At 49.4% G+C, this 27282-nt stretch overlaps 1 protein-coding gene across 1 annotated transcript in view; it reads left to right on the top strand.

Annotated features, from left to right (window-relative positions):
- Positions 1–284: 284 nt before the first annotated feature.
- Positions 285–27282, top strand: part of AGPAT3 (1-acylglycerol-3-phosphate O-acyltransferase 3) — a 119375-nt gene continuing 92377 nt past the window's right edge. The window contains exon 1 of the mRNA XM_025379131.1: positions 285–474. The gene's annotated coding sequence lies outside the window, so the exon portion shown is untranslated. The remainder of the gene's footprint in view (positions 475–27282) is intronic.

Here is a 27282-nt window from a genome sequence, read left to right as displayed (position 1 = left end):
CGCGCCTCCCGCGGCCCCGGCCCGTCCGCACCCCTCCCCCAACCCGGTCCCCAGCCCCGTCCGTTAGCGGATCCCACCCGCTCCGCACCCGGCCCACGCCTCTCTCCGCGCGCGTGTCCCCCCGTGTCCCCCCCGCTTCCCCCCCCCCGCGTCGCCCCCCCCCGCCCCCCCCCCCCGCCCCCCCCCCCCGCTTCCTCCCCCCGTGTCCCCCCGCGCGTCCCCCCCGCGTGTCCCTCGGCCGCCCCGCGCGCGCCGGCGGAACTGTGGGATCGCCGCGCACAGGAAGTGGCGGCGGCGGCGCGGCCGAGGGCGGAGGGCGGCGGGATGGGGGCCGGGGGCGGCGGGCGCCGCACTCGCTGAGGCCCCGACGCAGGGCCGGGCCGGGCCCAGGGCCGAGGAGCGCAGCGGCCGGAACGGGGCCGCGGAGGTGACGCCGGGGACGCCCGCGCGACGAGCAGGTGGCGGCGGCTGCAGGTGAGTGCCGAGGCCCCCGCCCGAGGTCGGGCCGCCCCCCACATCCCCCACCGCCCGCCGCCGCCCGAGGTCGCCCCCCCGCCGCCGGAGGTCGCCCCTGTCCCCGCCGCCCGACCTCGGGCCGCCCGGGGCCCCGCGCCGCAATGGGCCGGCCGCGCTCCGCGGGGCGCGGGGCCTGGGAAGGCGCGGGGCCGGGAGGGGTCTGGGCCCGGGTCCTGTGCATCCCCCGCAACCCGGGCCTTCCCGGCGGCCTGGTCCCGCGCGAGGCCCCGGCCACTTCCCGCAGCAGCCTCGGTGGCGCTGGGCCCGGCGGGAGGCCCGGGGGTTCGGGGCGCCCGGGAGGGGCCCGGGCTGGGGCTGAGGGAGGGCGAGTGGGTTCCCGCGGGGACGTCCCCTCCCTCCGTCCTGGACTCTGCTCCAGGCCCCGCCCGGCTCCCCCGTGGACAGGACGCGCCCGCCGCCTGGTTTCGGGGCGCGGCGGACCCGGGACCCCCCCAGGGGCCTCCTCCTTGCGCGCCCAGACCGTGGGGGCAGTTTCACTTTTTGCCGCTCCGCGCGGGGAGGGCTGCGGGGCCCAGGGTTGACTGTGCGTTCGGCCCGGAGACCGGCGGCGCGTTTGCACCGGGCGGGTCACAGGATGGGGTCAGTCCGGGAACCAGAGCCCTGGGGGCGAAAACCCACCCCGCCACCGCAGGACTCCTGGAACAGTGGGTCCCAAGTACTTATCAAAGGAGGGTTATTAGTATTTGAAGCTAGTTGAAAATGGTGCAGTTTTTTTTTTTTTTTTTTTTAACTTTGAGAGAAGTTTAGTGACATGGGGAAAATGCTTTTATAAATGGTTTCCCAGACCTTTTTTTTTTTTTTTTTTTTTTAAGCACAATTTTAAAAACCTTGTCTAAGAGAATACTTGAGCAGTTGGGTTCTTTTTCTTGGGAAACATGATCTTAGAAGGAAAGATGTGGGCTGTTGGCCTCCAGACAGAGGGTGATGAGCGTGCGGCTCCCATTAAAAATGAAAGCCAACGCCGAGAACAGAGTGCACGGCTCCTGCTGGGGGCTGGGAGGTGGGGCGGGCCCAGGCTGCTAGAGGGACCCAGGATCCTGCAGCTTTTAAATTGCAGGCGCGGCTGCTCCGACTCGCTTAGGAATTGCTGATCTTCGCCTTCTCAGTGTAAAAGCTTCAGAGGGGTCTCCCGGGGGTGCTGGGCACTCTCTTAATTTGGTTGCTTCTTTGCTGCTCCCCCTCCCCCTTTCCAACTAGTCCCCCCTCCTCCACAGAGTTCGGAGTTAGCCTGTCCCTGTTACAACTCTCTTCTTGTATCCATTTCTGGTTACTCTTAGGTATCTTCTTGAGGACATTGTCTAAAAAGCAGCTACATGCCATTGACATTCAGACCGAACAGGGCCCCTTGGCCTTGGAAGGTTAGGGGCCTTAAATGTTCTGAAGCTGACTTCATGGATTGGCCGCCCTCTGTGGTCACCCTACCTGTGTGTGGCCCTGTCCTGGCGGATCTGCCAGGGGAACGCGCTGCAGCAGCCTGAAGACTGCTGGGTTAAAGGCAGTGTGGCCGGGTGGGAAAGTCCCCAGGGGTGTGGATTCTACAAAAGGCCTTCCTGGAGGGAGGGTGCTGCCCCACCCCAGGCCGGGCCCCAGTGCAGACTCCGCGCCGGGGAGCTACACCCTGCGCCTGCACGCGCTTCTGTGTGCCAGGGCTGGGGAAGCAAACTGAAAGTAATGGTTTTGTTTTGGAAATTAGAAAAGAACATTCATCAAAGTAATCTGTTCCGGGCGGTAGACACGTGACTGATACACATGCCTCCCATCCCCTCCGCACTTTGACCTCCTAAACAAATGGTCTGACAAAACAGGGCTTGAGTTACTTGCCGGAGGTTATGTCACGAAACGGCAGGGCCGACTTGAGGCTTACATCCTTGGAACTCCCACCTCCACTGACCCGTCCCGGTGCTGAAAGTCGGTGGATGCTATCCCTGGTCAAATCAGAGGTAGGTGGGAAATGTTGAAATTCTCCTAAACAGGGAAGGGGAAGATCAGAATGTGTGTTTGAGAAGAGCCTGATTTCCTGGATTCCTTTGGCAGAGGGGTGTCCTTAACTCGCCCAGTCACATTTACCCTCTTCATCGACCTTTCGCCCCGCTTAGTCTCTCACAGTGTGGGCCCCACGCTGAAGCCCCTACTGCTTGGCACTGAAGAGCCAGTGCAGGCCCCTTGTCACCATCAAAACCCACCTCTGGTAAATGGCTTCTGCTTCCACATTTTCCCTCCCTCTCTGGCCTTGTCAAAAACTCTTGTGATTTCCCTGTTACAAGCTATTGCTGGTAGACTGGTGGTTCTAGAGCACAGCATGGGACGTGATTGGCTACATTTGACTGCTTCCTTTTTAATGACTTGTTTAATGTGAGATCTTTAGCTACTCCATCTCATTGCAAGATTTTTGTTACAGTAAAGTTGGACTGAGTTTTCTAAAGACGGTTGCTCAGAAATTCCATGGGAATTTACTTTTGGTTAACCGAAGAGTGTTTGGGGTTTTAAAAGGGTCGTTTCAAGTGGTAAAGTAACATGACAATGAGCCGTCTGTCCTTCCTAAAACCACTTCATAATAATTTCAAGATGAGTTCTAAGCTACCAGTTTCAAAGTGCTGCATTTCAGGCAAATGCATTAGTGGTTCACCTTCTGACAGGCTTTCATTTAGTCATTTCGAAGTGGCCATGTTTTGATTATCTTTGTCAAGCAAAGTGCAGGAGATGTCACTCTAATAACCTTGGGACAGTGTCTGTGTTTAGTTTTGGAGGCGGGAAGGCCAAGTCAATGGTGAAAGTTGGCATTAGTTCTCTCTGCAGGGCCAAAGTCTACCTGGCCATTAGGCTACATGGATGCTGGGGTTAAATTGGCCACATCTTTTCCCAAGCCTAAGTAGAAGGATTGCAGATGGGATATGTTTTAAATGTTACTGGTGGTGAATCGAAAGCAACACAAGTACCCTTCAGTGCGTGACAGGCAGAAATCTCCCTCCTGGCTGGCGTGCCCTGTCACTTAGGACTCAAAGTGGAGCTGGGTGCTCTTGGTGGGACATTGTGCCTGCAGCCCAGAGGCCTGTCCCCTGTGACTGGGAAGGCCATGCATCATTGACGGAGATGGTCTCGATTCCTTTCCGAAAGCGGGTAGGGAATGAAATGCATAATAAATAACAATAATGATGAATTGTAAAATGAGCCGTAGTAACAAGCTGTACAAGGAAATACCTGTCCTGAGATCGATTATTCACCCCTGACTGTCTGCCCTCCTGGTTCTCAGCCAGGTGCCGGGAGCTGAGTACCAGTGCTGCAGCCGTGGTGGTTCTTATTCTCTTCTTCCTATCCTAGTTGCTGACCTGACATTAAATCTGTCACCTGCTTTATGACATGCTTACCTTATTATTTTATAAGCTCCTCTATATCCCTGTAAAGAGAGTGGTATTACCCCATCACACAGAAACTGACAGAGACACTGACAGGGGAAACTGAATGGGGAAGCCTGGCCAGCATCTCAGCTTGTGCAAATCTAGATTTAAACAAAGGTCTGATAGAATCCAAAGCTGTGATTCTTTCCACCAAACCACCTTGATGCTCGTAAGATCCAATAGATGAAAATCTACATTTCTGAAACAGAGACTAAGTCATTGGCTTCACATGTACATATTATACATTTAAACACTTTTCACTTGTAGAAGGGCCATACTTGCTGGACTGGGGGCTCTGAAATCTCCATCTGAATTGATAGACACAGATACATGCTAGATATGGTATGGAATCAAGAAGAAAATTAATTCAATTGACGTAAATTCATCTACGCTGAGCTTTTTATGGTACACTTGGTGGGAGTAGAATGAAGAGCTGTTTATTGACTCCTCGTGTGAAGAATGTGCTGATGATTGGGTTAAGCTTTTCATTGATTGATTTCTGATTTAGGCCCTTGTCCTAGTCTAATTGGAGTGATTGATTGAGTGAACAAATGTGCATTTTATTAGGGAGCTACACATAATCTTTGCGTTGAGAAATTAATCAGTTGTTAGACTTTGTAAAATATGGTGTAATAGCATTGATTTTTGCCCAAATAGACAAGTCAGATTGTTAGAGGAAGACCACGTCAGTTTGGGTTGCGCGGTTATCAGTTTGGGAAGCAGGTGCCAAGATGAGATGTGGAGTGCAGGGAGAAACCCTGCAGAGGATGGTGGGGGAGCACGCAGAACTCCAGGCAGATCTGACCCCCGTGAGAGGAGGCGGGAGGGAGCAGGGCTGGAGAGGAGGAGCCTCAGACTCAGCCCTGAGTTAGGCACAGCCAGCCCAGTGCCAAGTGGACCCCCAGGGTGGCCCTGCATGAGTACCCCCTTTGGTCATTACCCCTGAAGGAGTCCCAAAGGTGTCTCAGCAAGGAGGCTGTGGCTCACCTGCCTCCTCACCTGTCACCTTGAAGCTACTCTCTCTGGCAGAGCTCCATGGCAGCCTCAGAGACAAAGTTTAGGGACTTAAAATTTTATGCATTTATTTTAGAGATGGGGCCTTGCTGTGTTGCCCAGGGTGAACTCAAACTCCTGGGCTCAAGCGATCCTCCCACCTTGGCCTCCCAAGTGTCTGGGACTATAGGTGCTGCCACCACGCCTGACTAAGTTTAGTGACTTTTGATAATCCACAAAAACAAAAGGAACAGTAAAGACAGTCCCAACTGTGACTCACTATGCCGCATGGGCGGGCGGGCTTTTGGATTAGTTTTAGAAAGCGAACCACCGCCGTCCTCCTTGGACTCCCTGCCGTGGCTGGCAGTGAGCTGGCGCAGGGAGGCGAAGTGCTGGTGTTCTGGGAATTTTCAAATGCGCTCCAGCGATCAGAACACACGTGTTTCAGTGCACACAGGTTATTTTCAGTTTTCTAAATCAGGAGCTTATTACTACGACTAAAGTTCTAGAACATTGGTTAGAAAATATGTTTGTCGTGCAGTTCAGTTCCAGCTCCAGGCTAGCATTGCATTTTCCTGGAGCCCCAAAGCCTTTGTAACTTTTATTTCTTTTTTTTTTTTTTTTTTTGAGACGGAGTCTCGCTCTGTCGCCCAGGCTGGAGTGCAGTGGCGCGATCTCGGCTCACTGCAAGCTCCGCCTCCCGGGCTTACGCCATTCTCCTGCCTCAGCCTCCCGAGTAGCTGGGACTACAGGCGCCCACCACCTCGCCTGGCTAGTTTTTTGTATTTTTTAGTAGAGACGGGGTTTCACCGTGTTCACCAGGATGGTCTCGATCTCCTGACCTCGTGATCCACCCGTCTCGGCCTCCCAAAGTGCTGGGATTACAGGCTTGAGCCACCGCGCCCGGCCAACTTTTATTTCTTTTCTTTAAATGTTAGTGAATTATTGGGGCCCTGTGTGGTGGTTCACACCTGTAATGCCAGCACTTTGGGAGGCCGAGGCGGGTGGATCACTTGAGGTCAGGGGTTCGAGACCAGCCTGGCCAACATGATGAAACCCTGTCTCTACTCAAAAAAAAAAAAAAAAAAAAAAAAAAAATTAGCCGGGTGTGGTGGTGCATGCATAGGTCCCAGCTACTCAGGACGCTGAGGAAGGAGAATCCCTTGAACCTGGGAGGCGGACTTTGCAGTGAGCTGAGATCGTGCCACTGCACTCTAGCCTGGGCGACAGAGCCAGACTTCATCTCAATAAATGAATAAATATATAAATAAAGCTATACAGGAAAATCGTAAACACAGATTCTGACAGGGTCCAACCAGAAAGGTAAGTGAGAATGCAGACATGAGGCCTAGGAAGGGGGGGGTGGCGGTGGTGAATATGAGTGAGAAACTGAGGCCTCTTCCATGGGGTCTGGTTCACCTGGCCACCCGCCACTGACCCCCAGCTGAGCAGGGCTAGGTGGGTATAGGACCAGAGTGACTCCATCTTTAGTTTTCCGAGAGAAGCCAGGTATCTGGAGTTTTATATGCAATGTATTTATTTTTAACAAACTGCACATGCCAAATTACAAATGTTGCCACCTGAATTCAGCCGGGGCTACTATTTTTACAGCCTCTGGGCTACAGTATTTGTTTATTTCTTGAAACAAAGTAACTGAACTAATTAAATGAGGACAAAACGGGCACTTCCAAAACGCAGGAAGAGAGGGGAAAAATCCCAAGAATTTATGTGCAGATGAAACCAAAAGAATCATTGCCGCTGTCTCAGGGATGGCTGCTGGAAACAGCATTCTCTGATGATGCTTAGAGGAAAGGAGAAGTGGGTACTAAGAGAATAAACATCAATTGGAAAACAAAGTAACTCCACGTGTCTTTAAGTGCCTACAGGAGACCCTCCCATAAGATCTATGCAAAGATGAAGCCTGCAAAAAACTAATGTTTTCAGAATTCATCCATACATTTACCAGAAGCACTTCTAATCTTGACCTGTTTATATGGAATGTTCTGTGTCCGTGTCTCTGGGCACACGTGTGTAGCCCTCTAATGTCCTGCATGCTTACCTCTGAGTGGGCTGTGTCCCAGAATGACATCAAGTCACACAGCCACCAGCAATGTGTGAGGTTGATCCACATACTCGTTAGCACTCGGCATTGCTGTTGATTTTTGCAAAGATAGTCCATGCAAACTGTTGTGCAATTGTGGTCTTGCTTTATGCCTCCCTGCTGGATGAATTGAGTATTTGTGGGTCATGGGTGTCCTTCCCTGTGAAATACCTGTTCATGTGCTTCATCCATTTTTCTTTTGGGTTATATCTTTTTCTCACCTATTCCTTGTATATAGTTTCCATATTATATATTTCCTTATAGATTCTGGATGTTCATCTTTGGTTGTAATGTGTGCATTATATACTTTTCCCAGTTGAGTTTTATCTTTGCACTTTTTTTGTTTTGGTGAAAAGATAGTTTAATGTAATGTATAATTTTATCCATCCTTCTTTTCTAGGTAGTGCCTTTTGCATGTTACTTTAAGTTCTTCCCAATTCTTGGGTCACAAATGTATTCTGTATTACTATTAGTAGTAGTAGTAGTAATAGTAGTAGTAGTAGTATTTTGAGATGGAGTCTTGCTCTGTTGCCCAGGCTGGAATGCAGTGGCACGATCTCGGCTCACTGCAAGCTCCGCCTCCCAGGTTCACGCCATGCTCCTGCCTCAGCCTCCCCAGTAGCTGGGACTACAGGCACCCACCACTACGCCCGGCTAATTTTTTGTATTTTTTAGTAGAGATGGGGTTTCACCATGTTAGCCAGGATGGTCTCGATCTCCTGACCTCCTGATCCGCCCACCTCGGCCTCCCAAAGTGCTGGGATTACAGGCGTAAGCCACCATGCCTGGCCTGTATTCTGTATTTTTTTGTAAAAGTTGTAAAGTTTGCTTTCTCTGCTTAAGCCCTTTATCCCTCTGGAGTTGGCTGTGCAGGTCTTCCTCGGTGTCTTGATAAAGCACTGCGGTATTCCACATTCCGCCGGACACTCTGTGCTCACGTTTATTCCCAGGTGCTCTTTTTATTGTTCTCGCTTTTGTAAATGGTGTTTGTTTGTTTGTTTTTGAGACAGAATCTTGCTCTGTTGCCCAGGCTGGAGTGCAGTGGCAGAATCTCAATTCACTGCAACTCTGCCTCCTGGGTTCAAGTGATTTTCCTGCTTCAGCCTCCCGAGTAGCTGGGATTACAGGCATGTGCCACCATGCCTGGCTAATTTTTGTATTTTTAGTAGAGACAGGGTTTCACCATGTTGGCCAGGCTGGTCTCCAACTCCTGACCTCCAGTGATCTGCCCACCTCGGCCTCCCAAAGTGCTGGAATTACAGGCATGAGCCACCATGCCCGGCTGTAAGTGATGTTTTTTTTTTTTTTTTTTTTTTTTTTTTTTTTTTTTTTTTTTTTTTTGAGACGGAGTCTCGCTCTGTCTCCCGGGCTGGAGTTGCAGTGGCCGGATCTCAGCTCACTGCAAGCTCCGCCTCCCGGGTTCACGCCATTCTCCTGCCTCAGCCTCCCGAGTAGCTGGGACTACAGGCGCCGCCACCTCACCCGGCTAGTTTTTTTTTTGTATTTTTTTTTAGTAGAGACGGGGTTTCACCATGTTCACCAGGATGGTCTCGATCTCCTGACCTCGTGATCCACCCGTCTCGGCCTCCCAAAGTGCTGGGATTACAGGCTTGAGCCACCGCGCCCGGCCAATGTTTTTTATTTTTATTGATTTCTAATTCTTTGCTGCTGTTCTGCAGAAAAGCAGTTGGCTTTTGGGTATTGATTCAATAGCTGATCACCTTGCCATTGCTTAAAATTTGTAGATTTTGGGGATTTTCTCAGTAGACATTCATGTCATGTGGGAATGGTGAATATTGTTTCTTCCTTATATCTTTCATGTTTTTCCTTCCTGTTTTGCTGCCTGGGCCAGGCCCTGAGCAGGGCTGGATGGAAGCGTGACAGGCCCTCCTTGTCCCGTTCCTGATTTTAGGGAAACGCTTCTGCCATGTTGCCTTCTGGTGTGGGTACAAACAGTGGCCACTTAGTTCTGAATCGTCCCACTCTGCCTCCTCGAAGCAGAGGAGGCCTGGTGTGAGAAATACAAACGAAGTGACCCAAAAGCAAGGAGCTGGAGAGATGGAAGGTCCACTGTCATGGGTCACCAGGGAGACACAGAAACAAAACCACAGAGAGCCGTGGCCTCCCCTTGCTGGGATGGCGAAACTTAAAAGACCGTGGGGACAAGTGATGGAGAAGATGTAGGGGCAGATGGAGCACTGGTGCCAGTGTGGCTGCTCTAGAGAATGGCAGGAGCTGCAGGGAGATGGCATCGAGTGTGGGGTGCACCTGCCATCTGCTTCCCAGGGGACGTGCTAAGATGTTCATAGCGGCATATGTGTTAGAGTCAGACTCTGGGAGCTCTCTCAATGCCTGTCTCCAAATAAAATGAAAAATATCTTGTGCTACATTCACCATGGAAAGGGGAAGGAAGTAGGTCCTCCAGGCAGCAACATGTGTGCGCCTCTGGAGGATAATGCTGGGAGGAAGGAGTGAGCCGCAGAAGTGTGCACAGCACTAGACTCCATCAAGATAAAGCACGTGCACCAGCAAAACCCACGTGCCATGAGGACTCAGGCTCTAGTGCTTGGAAGGAGAACACAGGGTGCTTCTGCATCTTCCGCCTCCCGTGTTCACGCGATCCTCCTTCAGCCTCCCGAGTAGCTGGGATTACAGGCGCGCACCACCACACCTGGCTAATTTTTGCATTTTCTTTTTTCCTTTTTTTTTTTTTTTTTGAGACGGAGTCTCGCTCTGTCGCCCAGGCTGGAGTGCAGTGGTGCAGTCTCGGCTCACTGCAAGCTCCACCTCCCAGGTTCATGCCATTCTCCTGCCTCAGCCTCCCGAGTAGCTGGGACTACAGGCGCCCGCCACCTCGCCCGGCTAGATTTTTGTATTTTTTAGTAGAGACGGGGTTTCACCGGGTTAGCCAGGATGGGCTCGATCTCCTGACCTCGTGATCCGCCCGTCTCGGCCTCCCAAAGTGCTGGGATTACAGGCTTGAGCCACCGCGCCCGGCCTAATTTTTGCATTTTCAATAGAGACGGGGTTTTACCATGTTGGCCAGGCTGGTCTCAAACTCCTGACCTCAGGTGATCCTCCCACCTCGGCCTCCTAAAATGCTGGAATTACAGGCATGAGCCACTGTGTCCGGCCCAAGTTGTCAGTTTCTTTTTTTTTTTTTTTTTTTTGAGACCGAGTCTGGCTCTGTCGCCCAGGCTGGAGTGCTGTGGCCGGATCTCAGCTCACTGCAAGCTCCGCCTCCCGGGTTTACGCCATTCTCCTGCCTCAGCCTCCGGAGTAGCTGGGACTACAGGAGCCCGCCACCTCGCCCGGCTAGTTTTTTGTATTTTTTAGTAGAGACGGGGTTTCACCGTGTTAGCCAGGATGGTCTCGATCTCCCGACCTCGTGATCCGCCCGTCTCGGCCTCCCAAAGTGCTGGGATTACAAGCTTGAGCCACCGCGCCCGGCCAGTTGTCAGTTTCTTAAACAAAGGTCAGAATATTTTCTTGATTTTTAGATCTCTACTATATCTGACAGTAAATCACCCTTTTCATTCCTAAAATGGTTTTACCTTTCTTTTCTAGATTCATCTCACAGAGGCTCATCTGTTTTACTCGTGTTCACAAAGAACCAGCTATTAGTCTTGCTGATTTTCTCTACTGTGTCTTTGTTTCTGCATCACTAATTTCTGCTTTCATTGTCAGGATTTCCTTCTACACTCTTTGGGTTTATTCTGGCATTCTCTTTCTAGGTTACTGAATTGAAACATTAAATTTTTTATTTTCTCTAAGCTTAGGTTCTTAATTTTCAACTTTCTGTCATAAGTATTTCGCTATTTTTTTTTGAGACAGAGTCTCCCTCTGTCACCCAGGCTGGAGTACAGTGGCGTGATCTCGGCTCACTGCAACCTCCGCCTTTCAGATTCAGGTGGTTCTCCTGCCTCAGCCTCCTGAGTAGCTGGGATTACAGGCATGTGCCACCATGCCTGGCTAACTTTTGTATTTTTAGTAGAGACAGGGTTTCACCATGTTGGCCAGGCTGGTCTTGAACTACTGACCTCAGGCGGGGTTTCACCATGTTGGCCAGGCTGGTCTTGAACTCCGCCTTAGCCTCCCAAAGTGCTGGGATTACAGGCATGAGCCACCGCGCCCGGCCCTGTCATAAGCATTTAAGGCTTTATAGCTTTCCTACTTAGTTCTGCTGTACTGTCGTCTTGTTTATTTTGATATGTAATATTTTCATTGTTCAGCATTTTACAATTTTATTATTCTTCCATGACCCATGAATGCTTTTATGTCCAAAGCCATTGAGGATTTCAGGTTATGTTTTTATTATGGTATCAGCTGAAAAGGCTCACGGGCAGAGGATATAGTCTGTATAGCACTGAGTCTCTGGCATTTCTTTAAGGATTGAATTCTATTGTGTATCTTCTGGCTTATAAAGTTGCTGTTAGGAAGTCAGCTGTCATTTCGATTGTCCTTCCTGTGTCAGTAGTAAGCTGTTTGTCTGGCTGCTTTTATAGTCTCTTTATTTCTGGTGTTTTTCAACTTCACTGTGGTCTTTCTAGCATGGATTTCTTTTTATTTATCCTGTTTTGGATTCATTGTACTTCCTGAAGATAAAGTATCATGTCTTTCAGCAATTCTGGAAAAATTTCAGCCATTATTTTGTTGAATATAGTTATTCTGCAGTGTCCACTAGGGATTGGTTCCATAACCCAACACGGTTACCAAAATCAGTGGATGCTTAATTTCCTGATGTAAAATGGTGTATTTGTATATAACCTGTGCACATCCTCTCATATATATATATTTTTTCTTTTTTTTTTTTTTTTTTTGAGATGGAGCCTCGCTCAGTTGTCCAAGCTGGAGTGCAGTGGCACAATCTTAGCTCACTGTAACCTCCGCCTCCCAGGTTCAAGCAATTCTCAAGCCTCAGCCTCCCAAGTAGCTGGAATTACAGGCACCTACCACCACGCCCGGCTAATTTTTGTGTTTTTAGTAGAGACGGGGTTTCACCATGTTGGCCAGGCTGGTCTTGAACTCTGACTTTGTGATCTGCCCACCTCGGCCTCCCTCCCATGTATTTTTAAATCATCTTTAAATTACTTATAATATCTAATACAATGCCTATGTATAACTTCATTAATGTGGATTTAACATAGTAGAGAGTAGAAAATTTGAGTTTTGCTTTTTGGAATTTTTCCCCCCAGATATCTTTGATCTGTGGTCAAATCCGCAAATATGGAACCCCTAGATATGAAGGGTCAACCATATAGCATCTGCCTTATGCTTGGCTTTCTTGTACCATCCTCCCAGCCACTTAAACTCTCGTTCATGTTTTTGCCTTTCAGTCTTTTTATGCTTCATTCCAGGTTATTTCTTCAGCTCTGTTTTCCAGTTTAACAACTCTATCTTCATCTCCATCTACTGTGCCATATATATCTATTTTTAATATATTAAATAATTTTATATATATATAAAATTATTATTTTTGAGATAGAGTCTTGCTTTGTCACCCAGGCTGGAGTGCAGTGGTGCGATCTCGGCTCACTATAACCCCTGCCTCCTGGATTCAAGTGATTCTCCTGCCTCAGCTTCATGAATAGCTGGGATTATAGGTGCCCACCACCATGCCTGGCTAATTTTTGTATTTTTAGTAGAGATGGGTTTCACCCATTTGACCAGGCTGGTCTCAAACTCCTGACCTCAGGTGATCCACCCGGCTTGGCCTTGCAAAGTGCTGGGATTACAGGCGTGAGCCACTGCGCCTGGCTGAAATGGTGCTATTCTTGAGATCTGGCCTCTGTACTATTAATATTTAACCCGTTCTTCTTCTTCTTCTTTTTCTTTTCTTTTTTTTTGATAGAGATGGGGTCTTGCTATGTTGCTAGGGCTGGTCTTGAACTCCCAGGGTCAAATGATCCTCTCACCTCAGCCTGCCAAGTGCTGGGATTACAGGCACCATGCCCAGCCTAACCTGTTCTTTTAATTTTCATTTTTTTAATGGTTATGTTTTTCATTCCTGAAAGTTCTCTTTGTTTCTTTCCAAGTTTGCCTCTCCTCTTGTTTGGTATTCTTTTCCTGACACTTATTTTTATTTTCTCTTTATGTCTAAACATACTTATTTTCTATACTGTAACTGATAATACCAAAGGATAATAATATTAACAAATACTAAAATTTGAATTTTTTGAGGGTTGGACTCTGCTACTTGTTCTGCTGCCTCTTGCTCACTGATGTTTGCCTGTCACACGCTTTGTGATTTTGGATTGTGGGCTCATTTCACGTGGGCTTTGTCTGTAGATTCCTGCAAGACTTGAAGGGAGCAAAACCTCCCTGGAGAAACCCTGCTCCTGCCAGGAGTCCAGGAATGGGACTGATCTCGAATTACTTTAGGCTCATTTCCTGGGCTCACAAAAGGGATGTCTAAAGATGTAATTGACTTAGATGGAAAGTGATCATATAGCAGAAATCTGAGATTGAAGAACTTGCTGATGGTGTAGGTGGAACTACATCAATCCTGATGAATGAAACCGTAATGACAGTAGAAAGAATGTCACAGATTAGATATACCAAAATGACCCGACTGTCTGGGGGGAAATTTTATCTAACTCTAAAACTGCCTGGTGGAGGACAACGTGTAATTTCCAGGGTGTTTAAGGTTGGGAAGCCTCCCCGCTGAGTACATCATTATCAAATGCTTTTCACCAGTTTTGGTGGTGGTGTTGGTAGTGGTGTTGTGTTTTGAGACAAAGTCTCATTCTGTAGCCCAAGCTGGAGTGCAGTGGCAGGATCTCAGCTCACTGCAAACTCTGCCTCCAGGGCTCAAGTGATTCTTATGCCTCAGTCTCCTGAGTAGCTGGGATTACAGGCATGAGCCACCATGCCCAGCCCACCAGTTTTAACAATTGCAAAATGTGACTCAGATTTTGTCCTTATAAACTTAACTTTTTGTCAACTTCCCTGTCACCCATCCCACCTGAGATGCTTTCTGCTACTTTAAGATAGGCAGACTAGGTTGCCATTTCTTTTTTCTTTCTTTTTCTTTTTTTTTTTTTTTTTTTGAGACAGAGTCTGGCTCTGTTGCCCAGGCTGGAGTGCAATGGCCCGATCTCGGCTAACTGCAAGCTCTGCCTCCCGAGTTCATGTCATTCTCCTGCCTCAGCCTCCCAAGTAACTGGGACTACAGGCACCTGCCATCACTCCTGGCTAATTTTTTTTTGTATTTTTAGTAGAGACAGGGTTTCACTGTGTTAGCCAGGATGGTCTCAATCTCCTTACCTCGTGATCCGCCTACGTCGGCCTCCCACCGTGCTGGGATTACAGGTGTGAACCACTGCGCCTGGCCTAGGTTGCCCTTTCAATTGGCTTTCTTCAGATGACTTTTATTTGGTAACTGAAGAACCGCTGTACATATACATGGCATATGCCAGTAATAGTTAAAGGGCATGTCAGGTTTCAAAAGTAGAAAATAAATGTGAAGAAAAAGACTAGGAAGCACCTGAAATGGTGCTATTCTTTTTTTTTTTTTTTTTTTTTGAGATTCGCTCTTGTTGCGCAGTCTGGAGTGCAATGGCACCATCTCAGCTCACCACAACCTCTGCCTCCCAGGTTCAAGCGATTCTTCTGCCTCAGCCTCCTGAGTAGCCGAGATTACAGGCATGTGCCACCATGCCCTGCTAATTTTTTGTATTTTTAATAGAGACAGAATTTCTCCATGTTGGTCAGGCTGGCCTTGAACTCCCGACCTCAGGTGATCCGCCTGCCTTGGCCTCCGAAAGTGCTGGGATTACAGGCCTGAGCCACCGCGCCTGGCTGAAAAGGGTGCTATTCTTGAGATCTGGCTGAGGATATCTTCCCAGCAGGCCCACTCCCATCCGTTCTTCTGGTACCACCATCTTGTCTGCTCTGTCTTCTGTCTCCCTTGGTGTCCAGGAGAGAAACCTGGGCCCTATAAATGACCCCCTTCCTCCATCTCCTTCACCCCCTTCCCCATCTATGGCTCCTTGACCCTCATGATTCCTCCTGCCCACTCCCTGCCCCACTGCCAGCCTCACCTTCGACCAGGTCTGCCCGTGACCTTGCATGAGGGTCGCTTCAGTTCAGCTCCCATCACACTCGTTCCCTGCAGCACAAGAGGCAGTGTTTCGGTAGCCCCGCACGTTCCCCGCCACTGCCTGCTCAGCCCCCCGTGACGACGCCTACTGATGCACCCCCACACCCCGTCTTCAAGCTGCCCCACTGGCCACACTCTGCCTGGGACCTTAGCCTGCCTGGAACACTCTTTCTCCTTTTGCCTGGTGACTTCGACCTGGATGTCACTTTGCCGAGGTGGCCTGCTCCTATCCCGAGTGTGAGTTAGATACACACACTCTTAACACACAACGGAGTCACGCTGCGGCTCTGTCTCTGTGGCCTGCCCGCCTCAGTTCCCGTTGCACTGCTCGCCTTCCCATTTGTCTCCTTGTCTGTTCTTCCTCAGCAGTTTGTGAGGCTGCACGTGTGAAAATGCATTGTCGATGGCACAGTGGCACGTGGAACTGCTGTGCCATGTGTGTGTCGGGGCAGCCGTGTTGTGTGTGGCTGCGTGCATTCTGAGTCCTGGCTGGGCTGCCCGGGGAGGATGGCACTTAGGGAAGAGTGACTGCAATCAGTGAGCCCCCCGTTGAAAAGCAGAGCAATCTAGAAGCAACAGCCTGAGCTCTGCGCCTTTGTCCTGAGCTGGCCTGAGGACCTCCGGGCACCTGGTGCTCTTGGTTCCCGTGAGCTCCCATGTCCCCGCATCCTGGCGTGTGGGCTTCTCCCTACGCTCCTGGGGTGGAGCTGAGAAGACGTGGGTTCTGCCCATCTCTCTCACTGTTTATTCTTGAAGAACAGGGTAGCACGACCCCAGGGCTGAGGACACAGCCCTGCATCTCTTGTTTCCCCGGGCATCTCGGGAGCGCTGTGGAAACTCAGGCTGTGGACTTGAGCTTTGACATCAGTTGGCACCGGCCCTCTGCACCCACGAGACTGGTGTGTGTCTGTGGCCTCCCAGGCTGGCGCTGCGTTCCTGGACCAGCATCCGATTCCCCTGCTGCTGAATCACTTCATGGCTCAGCACAGCTGAGGGCAGCATCTGTTATCCCCTAGAGCCCGAGATCTGGGAGTGGCAGGGGCGGCTGCCGTTCCTGCGGAGCACACCGGAGAGGCATCTGCAGGGGCGGGGTGGGGCTCCTGGTCAGCCTGTTCTTGTCTTGTTCTCGTGCCACTTTCTCAGGTATGCGAGGGCTGCCTTTGTGAGTCACTGGCAGGAAGATGGGAAAGGGCCTCTGCAGGTCTCTACTGCCAGGAGCTCAGCTTTGATCTTGAGTGCCGGGGGCCGTCCAGCTTCCCTGGCCGGGATTCTGACGACTCAGAGACGGTAGCTGCCCGTTTCCCCGTGGTATTGCCACTGAGTGTGGGGATGGGTCACAGCTATGTCTGTGGCCTTTTGCAGATCAGCTTCAGAATTTGCGATCACATTGATGGTAGGACAGATTCATTTCACAATGATTTTGCCAATTACCCTTGTTATTTCCACTCACATATATCTCCCCAAAGTGGAAACAAGGACACGCCTAGAGACAGGTGCTGGACGTCTCCTGCTCACTGGCATTAAGTGGGCAGGTGGCTTATTGCTGGGTGTTGGTCCCTGGATGTTTCCAGTCAAGTGTGTTTGACATGGTGATGAATTGAACACATGACAGGTGGCAGTATGTTAACTGTTCGTAGCAAGGAAGATTTGGTTTGAGGCTGGTGGTTTGATTACAAGTTGGTCATTCTTAATGCCGGGGAGGGGGAAGAGAGAGAAAATGAGAGAGAGAGAATGAATGAGAATAAATGTAAGAACTTTTTTTGGAAGAAAAGAAAATTGAGAAGGAAGTGATAGTAATTGCTAATAGTTTTTACTTTGTCACTTATGTATTTATTTCCAGCAAAGGATCAGTTTTTTCTCCTTCCAAATTTTGTGCAAGAGGAAGAAAACTGGAAGTATTTAATAACTTTGTCATAATTTCTATTTTGTGCCTTGTGATTACATTGTCTTTTGGGGAGTGGGTCAACTTTTTCTTAAATTAAGAAATACTTTATATGAAAACACATACATAAAGTATTGAGCCCCTGCACCTGCCTCAAGTGGAGAAATTAACCACTATAAATACTTTAGAAGGCAAAGGGTTGGTGAAGCTAAAAACTTCTAAAATTCTTAACATGCAAACAGAAAAGGGATGTGGGAAGGATGTCGCCCTCAGAGAACCTGTCGTATCTCAGCCTGTGCTGTCTGGGGCAGACAGCATGAGCCACGCAGCCCACAGAGGCATGCTGGAAACATGGCTGGTGGGAACTGAGATATGCTCCTGGCGTGAAATGCACGCCAATCTCAGAGGCTTAATATGAAAGAGAATGTAAGTGATCTCATTCATATTTTTCTATATTGTTACATGTAGAAATGATAATATTTTGGATATACTGAGTTAAATAAAATGTATTATTAGTTTTTTTTTTAGACGGAGTTTTGCTGTGTCACCCAGGCTGGAGTGCAATGGCACGATCTCGGCCCACTGCAACATCTGCCTCCTGGGTTCAAGTGATTCTCCTGTCTCAGCCTCCTGAGTACCTGGGATTACAGGCACCCGCCACCACACCCAGCTAATTTTTTGTATTTTTAATAGAGACAGGGTTTCATCATATTGGTCAGGCTGGTCTCGAACTCCTAACCTCAGGTGATCTACCTGCCTCGGCCTCCCAAAGTGCTGGGATTATAGGCGTGAGCCACCATGCCGGGCCTATTAAAAATATTTTTTTGCCAATTTCTTTTTACTTTTGAATGTGGCCTCTAGCCATGTGAAGTTGCACACAGGCTAGCATTTGCAGCTCACGTGTGTTTGCCATGCTGGCATGGTCCAGGGTCTAAGCCACTGCAGGGGCAGAGCCTCGTGCCTTGGGTGAGTCCCTCACGTGGGGGCCCTGTGCCCCAGGCTGAGGGAGTGGTCAGTCTCAGCCTGTCATTCTCTGCCCTGCTGGGCCCCAAGTCTCCTTTGCATAATGGAGGTAATGCAGGAAAATGCTTAGAGCAGGGTCTGGCGAATGTGTTATTAATGCTTCATGTTATTAATAAAGCATTGTGATGTCTCTTTTTCAGTATGGAAATAGATTTCATAGATTGCACCCAGGATTTCAGATTGACATGTATTTCCATCTGGAAACTCTTGCACGCGTCTGCACTGGGAGATAAAGTGGTCCCTGTTGGCTCAAGCTGCAGTGAGAGGGTGGTGGGGGTAGACTCAGTCCCTCGCTGGGGTTGGCCAAGGCAGGCTTCCTCTTCCTCCCTGAGGTGTGTGTTATGGGAGGTTTCATTCCTGGAAAATCCAGTGTCTGTGAAACCAAGGTACATGCATTTGCATCAGAGTTGGAGTCAGCTCTCAGCCTGGGGGTCAGGTGTCTGGTAAGACCCGTGAAGGGTGCATTTCAGCCCCCTCTCTTAGAACCAGCAATGCCTTCCATCACTGCGACAGCAAACACCCCTCCACGAGTCTCACCGGATGTGTCAGAGAGCCCTTGGGTCTCCTCCAGCCACGGGTGCCCTGGTCTTGGGGGGTGGTGCTGGCCTCTTAGGGTGGTACCCCTGGGTGGGCTTAAGGAGGTAGCTGCCCAGCTCTGCCTGTTGCCTCCATCCTCAAGGGCCTGGGGGCAACTGCTGGCCACCGAGTAGTGTCCAGTGTCACAGCCCCTCGCTTGTCCTGTGGGGCCACCCGTGAGATGCAGGATTCCTAGTTAGCCCCAACACCAGGTCCACACCTCCACACAGGCCTGGAAGGCAGGAGAGAGCAACCTTTCTCCTCCTTTAGTTGTGAATTATCAGCACCTAGAAACTTAAGAGGGCAGATACTAAATTGCTGGAGACTGTGAAGCTGTGATACAGAGTTGCTCTTCCCTTCCTGGCTGGGACGCTGGCCTGCGGCGCCTCCTGCCCGGGTCACTCCGCTGCGTGTGCTTCACGGCCACCGTGAGGCTGACCTGCCTCAGACACCCTCCTCCTTGAGCCTCAAGGGCCTCATGGCCTGGACCTCCGTGATCAGCCGGAGGAGCCCGGAGTCCATGGTGGTGCGGCCTCCTGCCCACTCTGGGACCCCAGGGTGAGGGCCTGTCCTCGCTGAGCCTCCGAGGGCGGTTCTGAGCCTCTTGGATAACATTTTCTCTCCTGTTTACAAGCAGGAACTCCTTGCATAAATGAGTTGGGGGAAAACCCCTGCAGATGACATAGCTTGGGCCCTGGGCCCCTGGGAGCCGTTTCTGTTCCTTGTCACTCAGCCCAGCCAGTCCTTGAGTTTTTCCCGAGTGTCCTCAATAAGGAATAGTGAGCCCGGGTATTTTCTTCTGGTCAGTATTCTGGTTGTTTGTTTGTTTGTTTGTTTTTTTGAGACATGCAGTTTCACTCTATTGCCCAAGCTGGAGTGCAGTGGCACGATCTCGGCTCACTGCAGCCTTTGCCTCCTGGGTTCAAGCGATTCTCCTGCCTCAGCCTCCCGAGTAGCTGGGATTGCAGGTGCACACTGCCACACCTGGCTAATTTTTGTATTTTTAATAGAGACAGAGTTTTGCCATGTTGGCCAGGCTGGTCTCGAACTTCTGACCTCAGAGAGTCCACCTGCCTCGGCCTCCCAAAGTGCTGGGATTACAGGTGTAAGCCACTGTGCCCGGCTAATTTTGTATTTTTAGTAGAGAGACCGGGTTTCTCCATGTTGGTCAGGCTGGTCTTGAACTCCTGAGCTCAGGTAATCCGCTTGCCTCGGCCTCCCAAAGTGCTGGGATTACAGGCGTGAGCCACCATGCCCAGCCAGTGTTTTGGTCTGTTTGTGATGGGTGTAAGAATTTCTCTCTTTAAAGAGGTGCATCTGGCCAGGTGGTTACCTCTGTCACCAGAGATGAGTCACCCTGTCTCAGCTCGCAGGGCTTCCTGGACTTCCCCAGATAGTCCCCAGGGCTGGGGGCCTGTCACAGGTGTAGCCCCGCCACTCCCTTTGACGTCATTCTCCTCTCCCCTTCCCCTCCTTCCCCTGCTCCTTCCCCCTCCTCCTCCTCCCTCCTCCTCCTCCCTCCTCCTTCCCCCTCCTCCTCCCTCCTCCTTCCACCTCCTCCTCCTCTCTTGCCGAGGGCATTTGGCCTCATAGATAAGTGGTTTCTAATGAGCTTACTGGTTTCCGATGGCCTGTGGGGAGTGACTCTGGGCTTTCTGTGCTGCCTCTTCAGCCTTGTCCCTGTTTTCTGCTGTGCGGAGCTCGGCCCTTTCCTAATCCGAAGGAGCCACACAGTCCCTTCCTGTGCTGCCTCTGGTCTCGCCCAGCTGGCTGTGCTGTTGCGGGATGTGGGGCCCAGCCTCCTGCTCCTTCAGAGGCCTGGGGCAGGCGGAGCCGGGGTGTCCTGGTACTGGATGCTGGGTGGCCCAGTGCTGGGTGCGCTGGTGCTGGATGCTGTGTGCCTAGGCACTGGATGCTGGGGTGGCCTGGTGCTGGGTGCTGGGGTGGCCTGGTGCTGGGTGCTGGGGTGGCCTGGTGCTGGGTGCTGGGTGGCCTGGTGTTGAGTGCTGGGTGGCCTGGTGCTGGGTGCTGGGGTGGCCTGGTGCTGGGTGCTGGGTGGCCTGGTGCTGGATGCTGGGTGGCCTGGTACTGGGTGCTGGGTGGCCTGGTGCTGGGTGCTGGGTCCTCTGGTGGTGGATGCAGAGGCAGGGCTATCTGTGGGTCTGACCTTGGGTGTGGGGCGAGCCGGGTCAGCTTTTCAAAGCACACGTTGGGCTGCTGCTTGTGTAATTGTCTCCTGCTTGTGTAATTGTCCCCTTGTCTCTGCTGTCTCCCTTCTCCCCTCACCTGGGATAGCTCGGAGTTAACAGTGATGCCTTTGTTTTTTGTCAAAAGCATCATACTCATGCCCTGTGGCATTCTCTTTAAGGGAAGCACTGGTTTTACTGAAGATGTGCTTCAGTACAGTGACGCGCGGTGCTGAGCAAGGCAGGGAACTGGCGCCTGACCTGTCTATGCTGGCCGGCCGTGCTCCCGTGACCCTGCAGCTAGACCTCAAATGGTGTCCCCACCTCCCTCAGCCAACTGTGACCCCTCTGGTAGTGTGGAACTCGCAGAGGCTGGGTGCAGGAGGCCTGGGCCTGGGCCGGATGGGTTCCCTGCACAGCTGCTTTTGTGTCATTGATACAGACGCAGAGACTCACTTCTCTGCTTCCTGTGTTCCTAGTTGGTCTCCAGTTCTTGAACAAATAACTTTCAATTGCAATTTTTTTCTCTATTTATGATTGCCAGATTTTTGTTTGTTTGTTTGTTTTTTGTTTTTTTGAGACAGAGTTGCACTGTGTTGCTCATGTTAGAGTGCAGTGGCGCGGTCTCAGCTCATTGCAACCCCCACCTCCCGGGTTCAAGCAGTTCTCCTGTCTCAGCTTCCCAAGTAGCTGGGATGTGCCACCACGCCCAGCTAATTTTTGTATTTTTAGTAGAGATGGGGTTTCACCATGTTGGTCAGGCTGGTCTTGAACTCCTGACCTCAAGTGATCCACCCGCCTTGGCCTCCTAAAGCGCAGAGATTATAGGCGTGAGCCACCGCGCCCAGCGCCAGTTTCTTATATAAGCTCATTTGGAGGAAGAAAAGGGCCTGTTGTTTGATGACTCTGTGGCCCCAGGCCCAGCCTGGAGTGTACAGCTGGAGTTTGTTGCACAGGCGAGGAGAGCCACAGGTGAAGGTGTGCAGGTGCGCAGGGCTCCTGTGGGCGAGGGCACCATGGCTCAGGGACGTGTGAGCAGTATTTTCAGGAGCACTGAGGAGCAGGCCAGTGCTGGCAAGGGGGTTCCTTGGCAGCAGCTGACAGGAGGGAAGGTTGCCAGGTCAGGGGCTCCAAATACAGGTAGGGGTTTTTGCAAAGCCGGGGCAGTGACATGGCAATCGCGATGCCATAGGAAGCCAAAGCCTGCAAAGGGCACAGCTGGGTGGATGCAGCACCTGTGGCCAGAGACTGGTGGCTAAGCATGGAGGTGCCTGGTGAGGAGACTGGCAGGGCTTGGAGCTGATGGTTAGGGAGGGAGGAGCCAGTATCACCTCCTGGCAGTCCCCCTGCTGTGCTGTCAAATATTTGGTCTTTATACCAGGTCTTTTTTTATTAAAAAAATTTTTTTTTAAGATGGAGTCTTGCTCTGTTGCCCAGACTGGAGTGCAGTGGCACGATCTCGGCTCACTGCAGCCTCTGCCTCCCAGGTTCAAGTGATTCTCATGCATCAGTCTCCCGAATAGCTGGGATTCCAGCTGTATGCTATCACACCTGGCTATGTTTTTGTATTATTAGTAGAGATGGAGTTTCACCATGTTGGCCAGACTGGTCTCAAATTCCTGACCTCAAGTGATCCACCCGCCTCGGCCTCCAAAAGTACTAGGATTACAGGCATGAGCCATCACACCTGGCCAAATACTAGGTTTTATTCATTCTTTCTAACTAATTTTTGTACCCATTAACCTCCCTCTACCCCCATATCCTTCCCAGCCTTCTCTTCTCTATCTTCATGAGTTCAGTTGTTTTGATTTTTAGATCCCACAAATAAGTGGGAACATGTTATACTTATCTTTCTGTGCCTGGCTTATTTCACTTAATATAGTGAGCTGCAGTTCCATCCATGTTGTTGCAAATGACAGAATTTCATTCTTTTTTATGACGGAATAGTACTCCATTGTGTATGAGAACCACATTTTCTTTCTTTTTTTTCTTTGAGACAGAGTCTCGATCAGTCACCCAGGCTGGAGTGCGGTGGCGTGATACCGGCTCAATGCAAGCTCCGCCTCCCGGGTTCACGCCATTCTCCTGCCTCAGCCTCCTGAGTAGCTGGGACTACAGGCGCCCGCCACCTCGCCTGGCTAATTGTTTTTGTATTTTAGTAGAGACGGGGTTTCACCGTGTTAGCCAGGATGGTCTCGATCTCCTGACCTCGTGATCCGCCCGTCTCGGCCTCCCAAAGTGCTGGGATTACAGGCGTGAGCCACCGCACCTGGCCTCATTTTCTTATCATTCGTGTGTTTACTTGAGTAGCACTTTTAATTTCCTCCAAGAACTTTTTCTTTGCCTTCATCACTTGGCCAACTGTTTGGCACAAGAGGCCCAGTTTTTGGCCTGTCTCGGCTTTCAACACACCTTCCTCAGCAGGCTTAGTCACTTCCAGCTTTTGATGTAAAGTGAGAACCGTGCGACTCATCCTTTTACTTGGACACTTACAGGCCATCAGAGGGTTATTAAGTGGCCTCATTTCAACACTGCTGTGTAACAGGGAATAGGGAAGCTGGGGCAGAGGGAGAGATGGGAATAGGCGGTCGGCGGAGCAGTTCAGAGCATGCACGACCTTTATCCACTCAGTTCCTCCTCTGATAGCGGCCCGGTTCACAGCACTGAAAAAATTATGGTAGGAACATCAAAGATCACTGACCACAGGTCACCATGACAGGTATAATAATCCTGAAAAAGTTTGAACGATTGCAAAAGTTATCAAAATGTGCCACAGACGCCGGAAGTGAGCCCTGGCTGTTAGAAAGACGCGGCCGATAGACTTGCTGGATTCAGGGCTGCCACGAACCTTCACGCTGCAGAAACTCAGTGTCTGGAAGTGCACTGAAGCCAGGCACAGTGAACAAGCTTCCTTCCGGCTTCTGGCATTCATGCTCGTGAGAGAGACTGCTCTGTAATTATCCTTCGCGTCCTGTTTTTGTCAGGTTTTGGCAAAAAGATTATATTAGCTTCAAGATGCACTGAGCATGGCCAGGTATTTCTTTCTTTTTTTTTTTTTTTGTTTTTTTTTTTTTTTACTTCTCTAAAAGAGTTTATGGACGATTGGAATCCCTACACCAAGAGTGTAGGATCTCACTGGTGAAACCGTTCTGAACTTAGCGTGATCATTTTTTTGGTGGTAGATGTTCGACTTCTGTTTCAGTTTTGTAACGATTATGGTATTCTTTGGGTTTTCTTTTTTCTTTTTTTGGTAACAGCTTTGTGGAGATATAGTTCACCCACTATATGACTCACCCATTTTGAGGGGATAAGTGTGATAGTTTAATATATTCACATAATTTGTAAAGGTCAATTTGGTATAAATTGGCACATCTGTCACCTTAAGTATTTGTCTTATCTTTAAGCTTAAAACATTCAAGTTCTTCTCCATTATCTATTTTGAAATATGCAATAGATTATTGTAAACTGTAGTCACCGTACTGATCTGTAAACACTGGGTCTTATTTCTAAGTCTTGCTTCTTTTATCCAGTGTTTATCTGTACCCGCTAATCAGCCTCTCTTCCTCTCCGCCTCTGATTTATTCTTGAGGATATTTTTGTCTGTTATCGTTCTTAGGAATTTGTCCATTTAAGTTTACATTTTTAAGTTCATTGCTACAAAGAGGCATCAGTAGCCTCTGATTTTAAAAGACCTGAAGCACTGGACCCTGTTCCCCTTTCTTTCCTGACCTGATTCGCGCCTCCTCTCTTTTTATCATCAACTCTCTTGATAAAACTCTTGATTTTATTGATCTTTTCAGAGAACCAACTTTGTGGCTTTTTGTATGTTTTCTATCTTATTAATTTCTGAGTTTTAGATTGTTTTGTTCCTTCTTCTAAATTTGTTTTCCTAATTTTTTGAGATACATCTTGTGTCATTTGTTTTCAGCATTTTATTTATTTATTTATTTATTTATTTATTTATTTATTTATTTATTTTTTGAGACAGAGTCTTGCTCTGTCCCCCAGTCTGGAGTGCAGTGGTGCAGTCTCGGCTTACTGCAACCTCCACCTCCAGGATTCAAGCGATTCTCCTGCCTCAGCCTCTGATGTAGCTGGGACTACAAGTGCATGCCACCAAGCCCAGCTAATTTTTTGTATTTTTTTAGTAGAGACAGAGTTTCCCCATGTGGCCCAGGCTGGTCTCCAACTCCTGGACTCAGGCAATCCGCCCGCCTTGGCCTCCCAAAGTGCTAGGATTACAAGTGTGAGCCACTGCACCCGGCCTGTTATTAGCATTTTAAAATGTTCTAATGCAGTCCACACTTAAGGTTGCTGTTCCCCTTAGGAACTATTTAGGCTGCATCATGCAGCTTATATGTTGTGACATGAATTTCTTTTTTTTTACTGTTTTGTTCAACATATTTTTGAATTCCTGTTTTGAATTTTTTGACAGTTGATCACTTTAAAAAAAATTTTTTTTTGAGTCAGAGTCTCTGTCAGCCAGGCTGGAGTGCAGTGGTGTGATCTTGGCTCATTGCAACATAAACCTCTCAGGTTCAAGTGATTCTCCTGCCTCAGCTTCCCAAGTAGCTGGGATTACAAGCGCCCGCCATCACGCCTGGTTAATTTTTTTTTTTTTTTTTTTTGACACAGAGTCTCGCTTTGTTGCCTAGGCTGGAGTGCAGTGGCACAATCTTGGCTCACTGCAACTTCCACCTCCCTGGTTTGAGTGGTTCTTCTGCCTCAGCCTCCCAAGTAGCTGGGATTACAGGCACCTGCTACCATGCCTAGCTAATTTTTTGTATTTTTAGTAGAGACAGAGTTTCACTATATTGGTCAGGCTGGTCTCGAACTCCTGACCTCAGGTGATCCACCCGCGTTAGCCTCCCGAAGTGCTGAGACTATAGGCATGAGCCACTGCGCCTGGCCTAATTTTTGTATTTTTAGTAGAGATGGGCTTTCACCATGCTGGCCAGGCTGGTCTCGAACTCCTGAGTTCAAGTGATCCACCACCTTGGCTTCCCAAAGTGTTGGGATTACAGGCGTGAGCCACCACGCCCGGCCATGATAACTGTTTTTAACTTCTGAACAGACTAGGATTTTTGCAGATAACTTTTTGTTACTTTTTTTCCCTAGTTTAAGTGTCTTTGGGGTGAAGGAATCTGCTCTGCTTGATCTCTGTCTTCTGAAACTTGTTACGGCTTGCCTTATGGCTCAGCACATGGTCAGATTTTAAAATGTTCTGTGTCTTTGAACAGATTCTAGTTCTGCAGTGGTAGGGGCAGCGTTGTGTGTAGTTTCATTGAATCAAGTTTATTCATCGTGTTGTTCAAATCTTCTATACCAAGGGTCAGCAAACCTTAGCCCATAGGCTTAGCCTGGCTAGCTACCTGCTTTTATAAAGTTTTATTGGATCACAGTCATACCCATTTGTTTATGTCTTGTCTACAGCTGTTTTTGCATTGTGGATTTGCCTATTTTTTCTTGCAATTCTATCAAGTTTTGCTTTATATACTTGAGAGCTATGTTATTAGGTGATAAAGACTTAAAATTTTATATCTTCCTTATGAATGAAGTGACTATTGACTGTGAAATGATCTTCTTAACTTTTTAATGCTTTCTGCCTTTCAGACTTGGTCTGGAATTAATATAGCGGCACCAGCTGCCTTTTGTTTACTGTTTGCTTTGCATGTCTCTTATTTTTTTATTTTTAATTTTTCTGTGTCTTTAAGTCTTTTTTTTTTTTTTTTCTCCCCGAGACGGAGTCTCGCTCTGTTGCCCAGGCTGGAGTGCAGTGGCCGGATCTCAGCTCACTGTAAGCTCCGCCTCCCGAGTTTACGCCATTCTCCTGCCTCAGCCTCCCAAGTAGCTGGGACTACAGGCGCCCGCCACCTCGCCCGGCTAGTTTTTTGTATTTTTTAGTAGAGACGGGGTTTCACTGTGTTAGCCAGGATGGTCTCGATCTCCTGACCTCGATCCGCCCGTCTTGGCCTCCCAAAGTGCTGGGATTACAGGCTTGAGCCACCGCGCCCAGCCTTAAGTCTTAAAAGTGTCTCTTGTAGACAGTGTATGGATTGGAGGATTTTTTTTTAATTGAAGTTTGACAGTCCTTTTTTTAAGTCTGATAACTAAAAAAATGTAACTGGATCATTTATTGGGTTTACCTTAAAGGTAGCTACAGATATTTGCGTTTAAATATACCATCTTATATTTTGCTGATTTCTTGGTCTGTGCTGATTTTTTTCCTTTCCTTCTCCTTTCTTGCTCTTTTTTGAGTCAACTATTGATTCTTTCATTTTCTGCCCTCCACCAGTCTGGATGTTATAGACTCTATTCTTTTTTTTTTGAGATGGAGTCTTGTTGTGTTGCCCATGCTGCAGTGCAGTAGTGCGATCAATCTTGGCTCACTGCAAGCTCGGCCTCCCGGGTTCATGCCATTCTCCTGCCTCAGCCTCCTGAGTAGCTGGGACTACAGGTGCCCGCCACCATGTCTGGCTAGTTTTTTG

This window comes from Theropithecus gelada, chromosome 3 (assembly GCF_003255815.1).
Source record: "Theropithecus gelada isolate Dixy chromosome 3, Tgel_1.0, whole genome shotgun sequence".
NCBI classification, from domain to species: Eukaryota; Metazoa; Chordata; class Mammalia; order Primates; family Cercopithecidae; genus Theropithecus; species Theropithecus gelada.
Note: the sequence above shows the minus strand (reverse complement) of the source record. Positions and strands in the feature narration are given on the sequence as shown.